Source organism: Vicia villosa, linkage group LG7 (assembly GCF_029867415.1).
Source record: "Vicia villosa cultivar HV-30 ecotype Madison, WI linkage group LG7, Vvil1.0, whole genome shotgun sequence".
NCBI classification, from domain to species: Eukaryota; Viridiplantae; Streptophyta; class Magnoliopsida; order Fabales; family Fabaceae; genus Vicia; species Vicia villosa.
In genome coordinates this window covers 113,127,810-113,144,910 of record NC_081186.1, presented here as the reverse complement: position 1 = coordinate 113,144,910, position 17,101 = coordinate 113,127,810, and the positions used below count along the sequence as shown (strand labels likewise).

Sequence of the window (17,101 nt, the reverse complement as noted above, 5' to 3'; positions counted from 1 at the left end):
TTGTGTATTAGGCTATAATCAGAATTAACAATGATTAAGACATGCATGTTCTTTCACTAATCTTCTTCAGTTTTCAAAGATAGTCCATGTTTAGATTCACAACAAAGTGCAAATTCACTCTCTTTCTTAAACAAAGTACATATGTTTGGAAACATTGACGGTAAGATTGACTCTCTTTCCTAGACAAAGTACATATGTTTAGAAACATTGACGGTAACTCTCTTTTCTAGACAAAGTACATATATTTGGAAACATTGACGGTGAGATTGACAAAATCATTCAGTTTCCAAGATAAAGTGCATGTTTGGATTGACGAAATGTTTAGATTCACGATAAAATGTATGTTTGAATTGACGGTAAGTTTGATAGAATTACAATGAATAATACAGTAAGATTGACAGAATCACGATGAAAGAGTGCCATTGCTATTTTGTTGAATATAAAGAGAAAGTGACATTTTTTGTATACAGGTATAGAGTATCTTTGTTAGCTGTACGGCTTTTTGAAAATATTGAATGGACTTTAAGTACCTTTAATTCTTCTAGTTGCATACCACATGCAATCTCTTTGATTTATTGATGAGCCGATTATAATGTTATATATATATGTTCTGATCACATTATATTGTATCATGTGTCATGTGTCATGTGTCATACATGATTGAGTTGAGTGTGGTTGGTGTGTTGTCCGTACAAGACATTATTTTAACTTATATATTTTCTTGCAAACTTTATGAAATGTAAAATAAGCTCTGTGATGGTTTGGTTGGTGGAGAAGTGAGGTCCACGCCTGCTGTTATATATAGAAAAGTGGGGTTTTTTTAATTTCTTTGGTGGAGATGTGACAAATAAAGGTTAAAATAAACTTTGCTTTATGTAAATGGCTATGACTACTTGGTCACAATTTTAGAATAATATTCAAATGGCTTCTCAAAGAGCATGAGGATTGAGATGGGAGTTGTTGACAATGGTGACTATGTGTCAAATTAGTTTGTCTTTGTGTTTTGATGCACTTTACTCTAGGACAAATGAGTCACATCCTATTAGAATTAGAGTGAAGTAATAATGCCTTAATTATGTGGATTTTATACCCATAGCTTATTTAAATAAATAGAGAGATTACAACTTTATATCAAAAAATATATATTCTAGAAGAAGAAAATTCTAGTGGAGTATTATTAGAATAAAAATGATTAAATGTAAAAATTGAATAAATATGAAAATTATACGGTTGTTTTACATTCCTTCAAGTTGGTGTATAGATATTTATCATGCTCAACTTGTCTACGAACTATTCAAATGTGGGTCTAGTCAAATTTTTGATAAGGGTGTCTGCAATTTGTTGACTTGAAGTTATAAATGATAGATATATGAGATCGACGTCTAGTTTTTTTATAAATCGAAAATCTGTCTGAATGTGCTTTATGAACAATGTGTGATGAGTTAAGCCTTGAATGTAACACCTTCCTTATAATTTTTCTCTCAAGAATCTTCTCTTTTCAAATCTTCTCTTTTCAAATCTTATTTCTCGCTACAAATCTATTTTCTACAAGTGTTTTATCATTATCATTATCTTTAATATTCTCATTATTGTTTTCATGAGAAAATATAAGATCATATTCACCAAGTTCCTCACTCATACCACAAGTAGGTTCAGTAGGGGATTCATGACCATTTGTTGTTGGTGCCAAAGTGTAAATCTGAAAATTTTGTAATATTGAAAAAGTTGAATTAAAAAAAATTCATGTCAGTATTAAACGGGTCTTCTTCTTCCTTAACCCCCCTTAAAGATGAGTATCATTAAAAAAAAAGTTTGTTTTCAAATAATGTTACATCCATAGTTACAAACATATTTTTGTTCTTTGGATCAAAACATTAATGTCCATTTTGTGTTGGAGAATATCCAACAAAATACTTTTTATTTATAGTATGTGGTTCAAGTTTCTCAATATTTTTCTGTTCATGAATAAAAGATGTTCATCCTCGAATTTTTAAAGACAAATCAATTATAACACGATTACTAGAGAAACATTCTTCGAAAATATTAATCAGAGTTTGAATATATTTGTACAATTTTCTTAAGATGCCTGATATGACATTGTGAATTGTCTTAGTGCGCCCCTTGCTGATCCTTCCGAGAAAAATTTGAATGGTTTTTTCATCATGGATTATATGTATTTAAGTAGGGGTTGTTATGTTTAAGAAAATTCACTTCTTCCATCTATGTATCACTGAAGAGCAAGATGGGCCTTACAATGCATAGTGAAATGAGCTCCTCCGCACCATTCACAACTGACGATGCTCTTTTGTTGTACCTAAGCAACTTGCGACTTTAAGAGATTCAACGTCTTCAACCTTTTCTCCACTTCAGCTATTACACACTCTTCAATTTTTTTTGGTCATTACCTAGTTTTAGATCTATTACTCCTTCCTTAGTAGTGGTACACTTGTCATATGATTGTAAGAGTTCATTTGACGCGATAACTTTAATGATATTTGGAATTTCAGTGAATGGTGTAAATTTTAATGAGCCCCCAAATGTTGTATCTAGTAGTTGCTTCGTCTTCAATTTGATACTATTGTAAAATATTTGAATTTGATCTATTGCATCAACGTTGTGAGTTGGACATGCTACTAAAATCTTATTGAATTTCTTATAGGACTCACCTAAAGAGTTTCCTTCTTTTTATCTGAAAGTGGTGATTTTGTACCTCTTTCAAATGAACAAAGATGCCAGAAAATGCTTTTTCAAAAGTGTTGTTTCCATAGTTGCCCGTGAATAAATGATCCATGATGGAAGCTGATCGAACTACTCTTCAACATCTAATTTAGTTGAGGTGAACGAGAAAAATATCAATCTCTTTCCTTCTTCAGCATGTCCATCTAATTTAACATTTTTTGAGTTTTTGAGAAAATACTTCAGATGCTTGTTGGCATCTTCGTTCGTCCTACCGACGAGGTGTTTCTGCTTCAACTCTCAAGGAAACGTCTGCTTCAACTCTCAAGGAAACGAAAAATTGAATTAAAATTTTGCAAATGTTATAAGATGATTAACGATGGTCAACCTATTACCATTTGCATTGGGAGTTCCATAGTCTCATAAGAGTATTTCTACTGGTTCCTCTACTATTTGGTCATCTGACTCAAGTTCTTCTTTTTCTTTTATTTCATGGCCAGATGCTTGGTGAATAGATTCCTCTCTTTCTTTTTGCTTTCCTAAATGAGCTTTCTTCCTAATGCACGAAGAATTTTCTCAATCTCTGTGTCAAAAATAAGTTCAATTGAGGACTGGCATCGCATACATAGTTAATATAAGCTAGAAACTAAAATTAATTGTTATTGAATTTAATACAATAATTAAATATGTTAGGGATGAGACTAATTTTACTTCCCCTTAGTATCCTAAATTAACCTTGTTGCTGAAATTTAGTATTTGGTATGACTATTGGTTCTCTTTATTATCGATCTCTAATTTCTTAGTGAACAAACCTTTACCCCTAAATTAACCCCTAAAGTCAATAGTGAATTGCAGATAGAACTAAGTTTCTTGATTAACGATAACAATACAATTTCATGGTTTCATCCCTAAGCTTAGATGATAAATAACAAGAATATTTATATCAAAGCACTATAAGTTAAATTTCTTTCATAAAGAATAATCGTAGAATTATTTACAGTTGGCCAAACAATTCAAAAAAAGTAAACACAGATTAAAAAAAAACCATACATGAATAATAAATTTTCAATTGCAAGGATTAATTAAGAAAACAAAAGTTATTCAATTATAGGTGTCCATCCCTACCATTGGAGAGATTAGTTACTCATAATTCTAATTACATAATAAATGAATTAAAGTGATTATACATGCAAAGTTAACAGAGAAGCTTCAACCAAGAGTGAATTTTGCCTAAGTAAGCCTTCATTGTATTTTTTAGCTCTTAAGAGTATATTTTGTCGTAAAAGATACGAACTCCTAATGAAAAATGACATTTCTTCTTAAATAGCCGAGAATGGGCGTACATACTCATGTTTTGGGTGTACGTGCGTCATTTTCTAGAGTTTGAGTGTGTATTTATGCTATCTTGGGCATATGTATGTTGGCTTGAGTTGTGAATTTGCTAGATTCTCTCCTTAATCGATTAATAGGATTCTTAATTGATTAAGACAAGAGATCACTCCTGAATCGATTAGATGCAACCTCTAATCGTTTATACGACTAATCTTACTTTTTTAATTTGTCAGGAGCACTCCTTAATCAATTAGGTAAGTGCTAGTATTGATTTTTAGAAGAATTTTAAAATAAATTAAGATTTTTTGAACAACGGTTTAGTGCTTACGTGCAATGCCTTAGGTATCTAAAGAATCACTCTTGCTTATTTTACACATTACTGACCAAAAAAGGATAAAACACTAAAGCACGAGAATAGATGAGCTTTCGCATTTCATGTTCCTTTTGATGTTGATCTTTGAATTTGACTTGACTTATTTTCTCTCTCAACATTGAAACTTGACCAACTTCGCTTTTTGATAGCTTCTATTTTTGTGTGATGATGTATATGATCAACTTACTTTGCTCTTTTTTCATCATTAAAACCACACAAGACTTTATACCACACAATGCACATACATCTATGCTTCTATTATCTTCATTAGATGTTGCATATCAATTCTAGGACCTCTCAAAGATAATCGATGTGTTTTGTATCATATAAATCTTGGTGATAGTAATTCGATTATCCTTATTTCGATCTTGCAACAGATTAAATATTCGTATCAGTGCAACATGGTAATATGTGAATTTATGGATGTGTCATAAGTCTTGACTCTGTCTCATTTAAGTACTCCATGAATGAATGAATGAATGACTAACTAATATATAAGGTAACTTGTATATGTAAATTCTACATATAACTTTAACTGACCATCCAATGTACCCTTTGACAACTTTGCTATAATTTTAAACAAACAACCATTTGTTTTAGTGATAGTTGCAGTTGACATTTTACATAACTTATTCTTTATAGACCTATCACAACCCGATTCTAATTTTCTTCCTTCATCTTTTTCACATCTTCTTATTAGATCTTATATCAAACTAATGTTCCTATCAAATCCTCATATAATTGTTTTTTTTTTATTATTGCTGCATTTCAATTGGAAAAAAAATTAAAATTTTAAAAAATAATTTAAAATTTTCAAACTTGCGATTTGAATATTCAAATAAAAAACATTCAAAACAAAATATTAATTTGAATATTCAAATAAAATCTTTTAAATTTTAAAACTTTCGGTCACAAATATGAACAAAATGTATTAATTTTTTTTTTTTGAAAACTTAAAAATTAGTAGGGATATTTGATTTTTGGCACAAAATTTTTAGTAATTTATTTATCAAAATAAAAATTATTTTGAGGATATCAAGTAATTGGGGGTATAGGTACAAATGAAAGGTATGAAGTAAAATAATTAATAGGACACTCGTAAATTTTAATAGTGTTTTCGGCCCGATCTTTTCAATTTGGGCTTTATCCTTAGAGACTCATCGCAAGAATGAGTGTTGATAAACATGTTTAATCCAAATTGAATTTTACAACTTGAGATGGTCTGATTCCATTTAAACTAAAATTTTAATACTTACTTTTATAAAGGTACTAGACTAATTTCTACAATAATAATAATAATAATAATAATAATAATAATAATAATAATAATAATAATAATAATAATAATAATAATAATAATAATAATAATAATAATAATAACAATAATAATAATAATATTAATAATAATAATAACAATAATAATAATAACAATAATAATAACAATAATAATAATAATAATAATAACAATAATAATAATAATATTAATAATAATAATATTAATAATAATAATAACAATAATAATAACAATAATAATAATAATAATAATAATAATAATAAGTTTTATTTCAAATCAATGATTTAAAAACCGGATCGAATCAATCGATTGGATTGGTCGAATTGAAAACTGAAAGACTAAATTTGATATATTATTGAATCTGTAGGAATCGGTGAATCAACTGTTTTAGAAAACCGGCAGTATAAATACATGTTTTTTTCTAGAACAAAACGACGTTAATTTAATAATTATTTTTAAAATATAATATAATTAAATTTTATTAAAAACTTATTTGGAACAAATTTCTTTTGTTTGCAATTAGATCCGATAAAAAATTATATAGATTTGTATTGTTTGTATTGTGTATTATTTTGTTGTGTCTGATAATTATATTTAGAATTTGAATTTAAAGAATGAGAAATTATGATATTTTAAATTTTTGAAGTTTTGTAAGTGTCATTATATTTTTATAGAAATTGAGTTATCCGGTTTGACCGATTTAATAAATATATAGTTTTGTTATAGAGACAGATTTATTCAACCGAGTTATTCGGTTTAATTCTATTTAGTCATGCAATTTGACCAATAACCCAATAATTCGATCAATAAACCAATGATCTCATACTCTCACCAATTTAATGACTAGTCTGATTTTTAAAACATCGCTTCGTATGACTCTAGTTCAAGTTGGATAAATAAATTGAACGATACTTTATTACATATCCAATGTCTAAATTTCACATATAGACCTATTTTATTAAGACTAACTGTATGCACATATATCACAAATATTTTTAGATGATATCTACTATCTATCTATTAAAAAAAATAATATGAACTCCTTAAATTTTTCTTTCACTATAAATTTTTTACATTAAAAAAAGTATTTAAGTAATGTTCACCTTCTTCATTCTCATCTCTTTTACATTATGTCATATGTCCAATTTCAAATATCTCTCACTATATTTTTCCTACACTTTCTCATATTTATTTTAATATTTTTCTTCATTTATTTATTATAATAAAAAATATAAAAATTTTATTTTTTAATTTTATTAAAATTAATAATTTATTTTATTTCACAGGTTATTATCAACACAATATTTATTTTATTTTAATAAATCGTTATCTTAATTTGAGAGACGAAATTCTTATTTCTAAATATTAATTTTTTTCTTTCTCTATCTCACGGTTCCTTTTTTTTCTTCTTTTTCTCTAATTATTTAATACACTTAAATTTATATAGTTATTGTTTATTTTATAATTAAGTAAATTATTTTAAATTTTACATGTGTATCTAAATACATTTTATATTGTATCAAATAATTTTTTTGTCTCACGGGTCATTATCAACATAATATCTATTTTATTTTAATCAACAATTTTCCTTGATTTAAAGACACAATTCTTATTTCAAAATATATTAAAAAAAAAAAACTCTTTTTTCTTCTCACAAGTATTTTTCTTCTTTTTGCATGATTATTTAATAGAATTAAATTTATATAATTATTTTTATTTTAAAATTTAAGTAACTCATTTCAAATATATATATATATATATATATATATATATATATATATATATATATATATATATATATATATATATATATATATATATATATCACGAGTCACTACCAGAATAATATATATTTTATTTTAATCGACAATCACATCAAAATATTTATTTTTCTTTTATTTCACAGATCTCTCTTTTTCTTTGTATTTTATTACAATTGACTTTATAAAATCATTTTTCATTGAAAAAATTAATAATTAAATTTAAATTTAAATATATTTTTAAATATAATTTATATCTTATTAAATAAATTTATCAATACAGTCACACAAATATTTGACTAGTTTTATATGTAATTAAATTAAAAGTTAAACATTAATAAAAATTTAACAGTTAAAAGTTAAACATTAATAAAAGTTTAACAGCTATATGACTACAATGTAAAATAAGAATATTAATTAAATTCGTTTTATATATGTACACGTAAACACTCTTGATGTTTTGTAAATGTACTTTTTTTTAAGATTTTTTCTTTACCCACCTCCTTATGGGGGTCACCCCAGCGAAAACCCCATTTTACCCTGTTTCGGAAATGCATTTCCGAAATATTCTTTTTTCTAAATTTTTCCAGACTTCGGAAGTGCATTTTCGAAAAAATTTCAAAAATTGGAATTTTAATTAATTCGGAGATGCATCTCCGAAACAACAAAAAAAATCTAAAAAAATCCCAAAAATTAATTTTAGGATATTAATTAATTCACATATCATAAATTTGATATAATTTATGAGTAATGAATAATAATAATTATATATTTTGATATAATTTATGAGTTATGAATAATAGCTATTATATATTTCTATCCTGATTCATATTTTAAAATTTAAAATAATTTTAATTAAAAAAATTAAAATAATTTCACTTACAAAATAGGTTATAATTTTTTATTTATATATTTATAATAATTGTTATATATTTATAAAAAAAAATGAGTGTTTTAATAATTATAATAATTATTATATATTTATAAAAATTATTATATATTTATATATTTATATAATAATTATTATATATTAATTATAAATATATTTATATATTTATATAATAATTATAAAAATTATAAAAATGAGGTTTTTAATTTATAATAATTATTATATATTTATATATTTATATATTAATTATTATATATTTATATATTATATATTTATATAATTAAAAATTATTTTTAACTTTAAAATTGTTTAGGAAATTTTGATTCACCTTGATTTTATTGATTAACCTTGATTTTATTGATTCACCTTGATGTTATACCTATTAATTGTATTGATTCACCTTGATTTTAATTTTTTAATAATTATTGAATTCTTCGGAAGTGTATATCCGAAACATTCCAAGACCAATTTGGTCTTGGAATATTTCGGATATGCATCTCCGAAGACACCCCCTCCCAAAAAAAACGGTATTTTCGGAAATGCATCTCCGAAGACACCCCGTCCCAAAAAAAGTGTTTTCGGAAATGCATCTCCGAAAACCCAAAAAAGGGTGTTTTCGGAAATGCATCTCCGAAAACACATTTTTTTCGTGTTTTCGAAAGTGCATTTCCGAAATAAGACAAATTTTGAAGAAAAAAAAGCGTTTCGGAAATGCATTTCCGAAGTGAGGGTATTTTGGGTTTTTCACCGGAGGTGATCTAAAAAAGAGGGAGGTAGGGAAAGAAATTTCCTTTTTTAATTGTTTTCTTCTATTAAAGAATTGGTTCACAATAGAACACACTGTAAAGATGCGTTTGTTATATGTTCATATTCATCCATATGAATGACAATTTGGCTCATCCCCAGTGAGTGCCCACAAAAATACCCACACTGGGTAGGGTAAAAGCCCGCAAAAATGGGTACGGGCACGGACACAGGTAATTATCCATTTAAATATGCGGGTATGGGTGCGGGCACGGGTATCTTACCCACTCTGCTCCATACCCGCACTACATATTTCTATAATGTCATTTATATTATTATATGAAAAATGCATGTTTCTACATTTTTTAAAAAATATATCGCTATTAAATCATTACACATTTTAATAAAAGTGTTTATTTATTTCTCAACTCAACAATAACATGCATAATTTTTTTAATATTGTTAAAAAGACTTAAATTATATGATATTTTGTAATTAAATGGATTAATTTTACTATAAATGCGGGTAAGTGGATATGGGTTAGGGCATTAAGGTACCCACAGAATACGGGTACGGGTATGAATATTGATACCCACGCGGGTTTGGACTCAGGTACGGAGATTTTTTTAAACTACGGGTATGGGGACAGGTACTATAGTACCCTGCCCAAACCCTGCCCATTGCCATCCTATTCATCCATCATTGTGTTAGAAATGTAAAAAAAAAAAAATCAAATTACTAATTTATAATAGCTGGTCTTTTATTTTTGGAATTGTTCAGAAGAGTTTATGAGTTTATGTATTTTTTATTGATCTATTATACAGTAAAAGTTGTTTTTCTCCTCCAGAAGTTATCTTTCGGATGCATTCATATATTTTTAGTTTAATTGTAATTTGGATTATCATATTTTTATTTTTAAAATTTGATTTAATGGCCTTTCCGTTTCATTTTTTCAGGATTTTAAATTTTTTACTAATCTAAATTAAATTTTAATGTCGTGACAATTCATTTGACGATGTATCACTGTCACATATGCGATAAATAAATCTATGTCATTTTCTAATAAATATTTATTATTATTTTATTTATTAAAAAGAACTTATTAATATAAAAAATACAGAAACCAACTGAATATTTATGAACCCTAACCCCAAGCATGATAATGTATGCGCCTTTTCTCATTGATTTCTCATCCGTTTGATTCAATTTAAACCATCTTATTCGAGTTACATCTATCCCTTCTTCTACTTTGCGCTTCTACGCTTTCTTTGTTTTCTTCATCCATGAATGATTCAAGCTTCTCATTTGCTACGACGAACCCGCTCGGTCTAATAAGAAGAGGGCACAACTACAAAAAACACATCTAATTTCGGACGCGAAATGCAACTGACCTCAGCTACGGAGACGAGGTAATGAAGAGCGTCATGAAAAGATATCAGTTAACACCTCGGTTAATTAAATGCCGAGGGGGTAAAGTTATTTACAAGAGGGTTCAACCCCCAATATCTACATTTTTTATTTCCCGACCCGGAGGGCGCGCCTAATATTAACATTCAGTGTTTTGTAGAACCGAGGTAATATCTCAATGTTATTACCTCGGTTTTATGGTAAAATCGGGGGTTAAGTTTTTTTTTTACCGTCGTTCGTATCTATATTACAGAACCATATTACAAAATATAGAATCATATTTTGCATATTCCTGAAATAGAAATATTGAATATTTTCCCAACTTCTTAATCTGAAACATTGCATCACAATCATTCATTGATTACACCAAATGCAAACCCAAAATAGCACACACTTTATAATTTTACATCAAAACTAAAACAATTGATTAACCAACAAAAGCAATAACCAAATGATTAACAAACAAAAGAAATAACAAAAAAATTTACTTACTAGTTTTTCCACATCCGCTCTTCATGATCACGACAAATAGCATGCACTTCATCTGAATCATTTTCTTTAGATGATTTTCGTATGTGTGTTGCTAAACAATGCATCTTATAGTTAAAATTTTGATTTTCATCAGTACTATCGGGAAGTTGTTTTTCTTGAAGAACAATTGACCATCTAGTGTTAGAAGGATTAGTGACATAAAAAAACTTGTTTTGCTTGGGTTGCCATGATGAATGGGTCGTTCTAATAAGTTGTCTTTCGAATATCAACCCTTGTGAATCCTTATTCATCGGTTTCTACACAAATGTTATTGTCAATCCACTTACACTTAAATAAAGGCACTTGAAAAGAAACATAGTCAATCTCTTAAATCTTCTCAATGACCCCCAAAGTATGATGTACATGTTAGTACATGATTGTTATCTTTAGAACTAGAAAAGCACATGGATTCAGCCTCAACCATAACCCCGTTATTTGCATGATGCTACGATCATCCTTTGATTTTGTATAGAATGAATATTTATTAATGTCGTACGCACTCCAAGTAATTACATTAAACTTAGGCATGCGTATTTTATATTTTTAATAAAAAAAATAAATTAAAATACGTAAGCTCGTCGGTTTTAGAATAAAACCGAGGTGAATGATAGATATAATTTTTAAACATTACATTGTTTACACAATTGCAATTTTAGATTTTTTTTTCATATATTTTTTTAAAGGCTGAACAACCTTCTTTGTTTAACATAGAAGCATGAATAATTTTCTGCACTTGCAATCTATGATAGGGAACTTTTCCAACACTCTTTAACAGATCTTTAACAAAGAGTTGTTCAAAAAATACAACATTAACACCATTATGTGAGATAGATTGCAAGCGTAGATAAAATGTTTTGTTCAAGGGTAGAAGAACATTGAAGATTTTTTCTATCTTGTAATTCATCCAAAAAAATGACGTGTACTAGTTTGAGGAGGCAACATATAAGTTAGGATTAGGGTAAAATTTGTTTAACGAGTGTTTTTTAATTAAAATGTGACTGTGTTATCCCTCCTTTATTTAGGAAACCAAAGGATTGAATGATTTAGTACTCACTTATAAACAAATAAAAACATAAACATCCTTAACTGGGATTCAAAGTGTGTCCTAATTTTTTTTACCCATCGGTTTCATTATAAACCGAGGAAATATGTTGTGTTTATCTTTATAAAAAAATAAAACATGACGCACCTTGGCATAAGACCTCAGTATTTTCTAGAGGAGGTGAAAGCTTCGTCATAAAAAGCGTTATTTGTTATAGTGAAAACTTAAAAAACTCGCAAAAACTTGAGTTTCGTAAGTTCGTTTGAGATACGGTCGTTGAGTTGGAAAGCTAACACGATAACCTTTCTATTGAAGTGGGGAAATGGAATATGGGGGTGCTACAACTGTATAAGTTATCTACAATAGAGAATAGCCCACGTGTAATTCCATGAATACACTTTAAGTTTAGTGTTTGATACCACATGCATACGGAGTAGAGGTTAGTCTGCATTGCATAACATTCATGTGCATTGATGTGTGATTGTATGAATTAACGTGGTATTTTCCATATTGTGTTGATAATTGTGAATGTTTGCCATATTGTGATGATAATTAATGTGGTATTTTTATACAGTTTATTTTTGTAAAATGTATTTTCACCCTCTTTTCTTTATTGTTTGTATGATGTGCCTCTGAACCAGATACCCTTAAGATGAGACTGAGGAATAGTTGCTTTGTGAGGCGATCCAATGAAGGTGGTGTACAAAACCATCTTAGTCTTATGTGTGTTGTATTGTTGACATATGTTAGTCAGTTAGGGATTGAGTCTAAATAAATTTTGATAAAGTGACATCAGTGAATTTTGAACATGTTACCTAAGTATAGGAATTTTCTAATGTATATTATGAGTAATGTGTGCTACCTTGTGCTTTGTATACTCTTTATTATGTAAATAATTCCCCAATTTATATCTATAAAAAAGATATGGGTTAGGGTGTCACACATAGAATGTGCTTTAAGTCGTATCGGGATCACATAAATGTGTTAAGTCCATATCAAATACACAATAAGCTCGAGATATTATTAAGTCATATCAGAATCACAGAAGTTCATTAAGTTCGAACCTCGATGCAATTCTAGATATGTATTGGAAATCCTTTTCCATTGCTATTTCACAATGCCCTAGAAGAAATCACAGATTTGGGTTCTGAAAAAGTGAAGTGGAACCAGCAATCAGAAAATCCCTATCTTTGTTCTCGAATGATTTCCGATTATGAGATCTGAGGAAGTTGCGAGCAATGAGGATGTAGTACAAACACTAACTAGCTAAAAAATGTAGGAATTGGAAGTCGATTTCCTCTTGATTCGATAACCTGAGTAAGTTACAAGCTAGAATATTGGATACCTGGATCTGAATTGCAAGAATCCAGATCTATAACCTCTGAGTATGCTCGATGTTGTTCATGAAGCAAACACGATTTTCGTGGAAATTGTAGGAATTAAATTATTCCCACAGAAGGAGCCACTGTTCAGTTCGAAAACCAGAAATGGATGCTAAACTCCGCGAAGGAACCTTAAATGAAGAGAGTTGGATAATTTCTAATCTTGAACAGTGGCTTCAATCTCTGTTATGTAGGCGCATGGTAGACTTGCATGGTTAGCACTCCACCGCCCAAGTCAGTTCAAGATTCAAGATAAGTATAGTGAAATTGGAGATCAAATATTATGTACCTTCTCATTAGATGTGAATTATATATTTTGGGTCGGGTAGAGTGGGATTTTGATGGACTGAGCATAGGTCAATTGGGTCTTTTGTTCAGTCCAGAATAAATAATATACAAAGGATTGATAGAATAGAAGGTAACAACATACCTTTAGTCATAAAAAACCTTCATGACATAACAAGAACAACATATGCAACAGAAAGACAAAAGGCAAAAGAAAAATAAAAAGGCAAAAGAAAAATTGCCATAGAGGATGACAAACTAATTTGCAGAAAGGGACATGATATGTTTGATTGGGATCTATCTAAAATCATAAAGAAAATACAAATGTCATATAATAACCAAATCAATTGGAATCAAGGAAATATTGATCTTAAAAGTACCTTCAACAAAGGTAGCACTTGGCATAAATGAGAAATATCAGCAACCAAGAATAAGAAGAACATGGGGAAGAATGATAATCACGCTAACAGAAACACCCTGAAAGGAAATACGAAGAAAATGAACAATCCGATAAACCACCAAAAGGAAAACAATAGAAGAAAGGATATCATTAACATGCATACTCATAATAAGGATTCTATCACTTTTTACCTTCAAGATAATGATGAATTCCACCTTAAAACCAACATGCAGAAAGGAAAAATCAGGGAAGAAACAAATACCTAGGAAATATAAACAAAGGAGTTAGCAATAATATAAAACAAGGTGAGTGGAGCAATAAAGTGGTTAATGTGAATAAGAGATGTTCATCCTTTTTATCTTTATTTTGATGAAGACAAAAGAATATCTTAAGAAAAAAGATTAAAGAAGATAAAGATTGATCCTAATCAAGATATGGGATTTATGTTAAGGTACAATGTTTCAATTCGTGGTTTATAAGCTTTAAGTCCTCACAACTTTCATCTCATACCTTCTAAAGTTTGGCAAAATATTGCTACATGATTCAATTTTAAAATGGATTTTAACTTAGCCAACTTTCATGGTTTTGTTAAGGTAAATCGATTTTCCTATATGGGTAAATTAGTTTCATTCTTCTTACCCAAACCATTTTTGAGAGAAGTGAAAGGGAAATCGATTTCCCCCCTTTGGTAAACTGATTTACCAAGTTCAAAATTTCAATTGTTTTGTACATTGCTAGCATAGAAATCGATTTTCCTCTCTTGGTAAGTCGATTTGCCTCTGTTTCATTTTGAAAAATACCGAATCAATGCATCACATCTTCATCTCTAATGATTATAGAACCTTTTCATAATCATTGCATTTGATCATAAACTTTTTCCATGAACATTATAAATAGAAGGTTTTTTCAAAATTCAAAACCAGCTTCTTCATGAATATATTTGCCTGTTTTAAGTATCAGTAAATATTTTGACAGAAAAACTTTTATGCATAATTTTTCAAATCATATGTGAAAGATTCTTGAGTATTTAAATGTTTATATTCTATTGCTTTGTTCATTGAAGGAGGAGATTAAAATTGTCAATATATCAGAAAAACAGCAAAGTTATCAAATTATCAAAGATGTTGCAAAAAATTTCAAAAAACCAGAAAAATATCATAAATCTCTAAAAACATCTTTAATTATAATTGACCCCCACTTCTTAGGTTACATTATATACGTACACTTAAGAGAAAGAAAAACCCAAAGACCATAATACAAAAGACGGAGACCTTGATCAAAACACTACCACTGAACATTCTAACCATAATTTCAAAAATTTGCAAAACAAAGAATATTAGCCAACGAAACAAGCACATGCACAACAATCTGAACATGAAAATAAAGATGAAAGAGGATTATGCCTTCTTCAAATTGCCGAAGATAGTGGAAGGAGGATTACCGAAGATCAACACAAAACAAGAACATACAGGACATAAATATAATCAACCTAGAGAAAACAAAAACAAATTAAGATCAAAACCAGAACATTCATGAAGAAAATAAAAATATGATTGAAGAAAATCATCAACTTAACTATGAGAGACATATGCTGGAAATCAAATCTACCAACAAAGAGAATACTCGAAAGGAAACAAAAATCATATTTAATATTAATGTCAATCTAGATATAAATGGAGAATGGAACCAGGGAGAAATGTTCCATAAAGAGTATAAAGAAACAGTTGCAGAAGCTACCCAAAGACAACGAGGGTACTCCAACCCCAGTGTTGCCGAAGAAAAAACCATTATCAAAGCTTTTGAGCTAGCGAAGAAGATGAATGTGAAATGGGTTAAAGTTTAAACTAATTGCATATGTGGAAACTAGGAAGTGTGTGTGTGAGAGAGAGAGAGAGAGAGAGGTCACTTAGGCTCTGATTGTTTCTAGAAAAATAAGCGGGAGAGAAGTAGAGAGAGAGAGTCCCTCAACATTTTAAAAAGAGAGAAGGACGAGAAACTAAATCTCAACTTCTTAATCTCTTTCCTAGACATTTAAGAAAAAGGAAAGAATGACTTGCTAACTCTTATTATTACTATTTTATTCTATCCTTGTTTAGTTGTCATGCATATTAATATGCATGAAATCCTATTGCACTTGTTTTATGTTAATTATTATTTTATATTTTTTTGTAATTCATTACTTTTTAATAGTTGTATATTTTGCTAAAGTATTATTTTTTTTATTCTTACATAAATTTAATTTGATAAAAAAATATTATTTAAAGTCAAAATACATTTTTTATTAAATAATATATATATATATATAAGGGTTTATTAATCAATTCAAAAAATTATTTCATTTCTCTCCTTTATTTCTCTTCAATTTCTTTTTTTATCAATCAATACTTCAAATTTATTATATTTCTGATATCTTTCTCTTTTTTTAATCTCTCTCTTACCAACTGCTCTCTTTACATTTTCTCTTTGACAATCAACCACATCTTTAAAGTTAATGATGAAAAAAATCAAACAAATAGGTTTCAATTATGGATCTATCCATCACATTGGCTGAGAGTATTTGGGTGGCCAAAAAAGAAATTTAAAAAAATAATAATAACAACAAGCCATTCAACATAATAATAATAATAATAATAATAATAATAATAATAATAATAATAATAAAAATAAAGTTTGGATAAAAAGTAGCCTAAATCCAATTGTAACAATAAGGAGTTTTAGTGTATGTTTGGTTTGCCTTTTAGAAAGGCTAGAAGCAATTTAGAGGTGTAGAGTTGATTCTAGGTGATTTTAATATATTTGATTAGCCAAAAGTAAAATTGATTCTACTTGAAGCTAGAAATTGTAGCTTCTGCCTCAAGAATTGATTCTGAATGTTTTTTACACGATAATTTATTGTTCAACTCACTTTTACATTAATGTATCCAAACATAAATCAATTCTGCTAATCTCAATTCTAATAAAATCAATTCTACCAAATTCAATTTTG

General features: G+C 28.4%; 1 long non-coding RNA gene across 2 annotated transcripts; it reads right to left on the bottom strand.

Annotated features, from left to right (window-relative positions):
* Nucleotides 1-69: 69 nt before the first annotated feature.
* Nucleotides 70-16,174, bottom strand: LOC131616584 (uncharacterized). 2 transcript variants are annotated; one of them, XR_009288126.1, is made up of 5 exons: nucleotides 15,853-16,174; nucleotides 14,307-14,377; nucleotides 14,096-14,192; nucleotides 3,072-3,259; nucleotides 70-2,988 (listed from the first exon to the last, which is right to left on the bottom strand). It is a non-coding gene; the product is annotated as an uncharacterized LOC131616584 (long non-coding RNA). The 2 variants fall into 2 exon arrangements; XR_009288125.1 differs by having other exon boundaries at nucleotides 70-3,259.
* Nucleotides 16,175-17,101: the final 927 nt, after the last annotated feature.